Source organism: Arachis ipaensis, chromosome B10 (genome assembly GCF_000816755.2).
Source record: "Arachis ipaensis cultivar K30076 chromosome B10, Araip1.1, whole genome shotgun sequence".
NCBI lineage: Eukaryota > Viridiplantae > Streptophyta > Magnoliopsida > Fabales > Fabaceae > Arachis > Arachis ipaensis.
The window spans coordinates 115,618,673-115,621,403 of NC_029794.2; positions in this window are offsets into that span (position 1 = coordinate 115,618,673).

Below are 2,731 nucleotides of genomic sequence, written 5' to 3' on the forward strand. Positions count from 1 at the left end.
GAATATAGTGGTATCTAGATATACTTGGGAGATGTTGGATGAAGTCGAGCAGGCCTTTGTAATTGTGTTGGAAGAGAACTGGGGGCAGCCTCCCCATCTTGATACAAAGAGATTTCTAGGAAATCCCTCACTTCTCCGAGCTGAGCTGGGTAGTGGTCCACTTCTTTTGCATCTTGTTGTGCTTGTTTATTTTGTCGAGTTTATTCCTTTTCCTTCCACCTTATAACTTGGTTTTTTGCTGTGTATTTTCAGAGATGATTAGAAACAATGACTCCATGATGGCCTTTAAGAAGGCAAGAAAGGCTACAGCAACCCAGAACATCTCGACAAAGGGGGCTGGGGAGGGATCTTCCCAGGTTCCTCCTCAAAAGCCGATATTGAGCACTTCTGGGCCGAGGAAGATGATTCCTACTCCTCAGGTCCACTTGGTTGATCCTCCCCAGGCTTCTGCTGCTGCCGTCCCTCCTCCAAAGAGACAGAGGACTGTTGAGCCTTTCAATCTGGATGCCGCCGACTTTGATGCTGTCAGGTTTGTAGATCAACAAATTGCTCCTCATGGTGTTGTTCCTACTGATGATGTATCCATCCTTCGTCATTTGGACTTCATTACTCGGAGCGGTATAAAAATGGCACACATGGGGGCAGCGTTACTTCGGACTGCCCAGGATGTTCCTGTTCACGCTACGAAGGCTTTTATGGAGGAGGCCAAGTCGGAATATGACAGGATCAAGGGGTTAAAGGAGGAGCTCGAGGTGAAAGTGGCTAAGCTAGAAAAGGAGTTGGAAGGTGAGAAGGCTCGAGCTACTGCTGCGGTGGCTTCTGCGAATCTGGCTGAGGATATGGCGCTGAAGCATAAGAAAACCTATGTCTTGACTTATGGTGAGATGATGGAGCTTAGGGAGAGGTTGGAATCTGCTCGAGCTGACTATGACGAGCTTCAGGGCCATCTCGTGGGCAGTGTGACTGCTGCTTATGAGAATTTGAAGAATCAGGTCTGAGTTCTTGCTCTCGAGCTCGACCTGTCTCTCTTCAGCTTAGATAATATTGTGGAAAATGGGTAGATCGTCCCTGCCCCGGATGACGATGACGATGATTCAGATCCACCTCCTGCGCCATCCACCAAGGCTTCTGTTGCCCCGACTTCTTCAACTCCTGCAGCCGAGGTCGACCACCCTGACTCGGATCCTGATGTTTAGATCCTGAATCGGGCGGATGAAACTGTTGATACTGTCCCCCTTCAGACTCGTCCTCCTTCGCCTCAAGACGCCGCCGATGGAGAGTCCTTAAACCCTTTGTAGTTTTCCTCTATGTATCCTGTACAGCCCGGTCTGTGGGCTTTTGAACTCTTATTTGTGTTTGGCATGGATATTTTAGTTGCTTTTCTTGGCAACTTTGTTTTAGAAAAACAAATGCCTTTTCAACTCTTGGGGTTACCTTTTCAGGTGGCCTTTTGATTTATGGTAGCTTTGTTTCTTCATGATATGGTTATCTGTATCTTTTTGACACTTTCAGGGATCTTTGGGGTGTTGGAGTCTTGTTGTCCAACCTCTTTAGATAGCCTTTTATTTGCTTTCTGCATTGGTCGAAATGGCTTTTGAGACTAGCTCTGTTCGTCTTATTCTTTTTAGTACTCCCATAGAGTACTTGTAGGCTGACTTTGAGGAGGTCATGGTTTTTTTTTAGTCGATTTGTTCCTTCTAGCGCATGCCTTAGATCGTTTTGAGTTGTTTTTAGTACTCCCTTGGATTTACTTTTACAACTTTGTCGCTTTAATTGACTTGGGCCGGCTTCTTCGTCCTGGTCCCTTCTAAGTTATTTCTAGTAATCCATTTCATTTGGACTTCGCAGGTCTCTTTTTATGGATTACTTTTTTATAACTTTTGTAGCTTTTTGCTGGCTTGGGCCGACTTCTTCATGTGTCGGCCTTTTCTACGTTATTTCTAGTAATCCATTTTATTTGGACCTTGTCAGGTCTCTTTTTATGGATTACCTTTTTACAGCTTTAGTTGGTTTGAGCCGACTTCTTCATGTCGTTCTCTTCTAAGTTATTTCTTGTAATCCATTTTATTTGGACCTTGCCAGGTCTCTTTTTATGAATTACTTTTTATAACTTTTTGTAGTTTTGTTGGGCCGACTTCATTATGTCGGTCCCTTTTAAGTTATTTCTAGTACTCCATTTTCAGGGCTGGCCAGGCCTCTTTTGTATGGGTTACTTTTTATAACTTTTTGCTTTGATCTGGTCCGACTTCTTTTATGTCGGTCCATTCTAAGTTATTTCTAGCAGTCCATTTTTTTAAGACCTCGTCAGGTCTCTATTTTTATAACTTCTTGCATTATTCTGTTTTTGTCACTTTTCATCTTGCCGATTTTAATCCTCGCTTGGCCTGACCTTTGATGAATTCGATTTTCATCTTCGTCGGCTTTATCATGATCGAGTAGTGAGTTTTGGTTTTCACTTTTGCCGATCTGTAGCTTTATAACCAGGTGATGAATTCTTGCGTTTCAGATTAATGCATCTTGATAAAGAGGATTTGTAGAAAATCTGAAAAAACTTTATTCAAAATAGAAAAATATGCAAATATATACATGTGGGTGCTTTATCTTTCTAAGTCAGGTAGTTCATAGATCTTGGCTCGGCGCCTCGTTAAAAAACCCTTTCAGGAAAAAGAGTGCACCTTATCCTAAGATCTTTATTACCTCCCAACTATAATACCTTCTAGGTTGCAGGCGT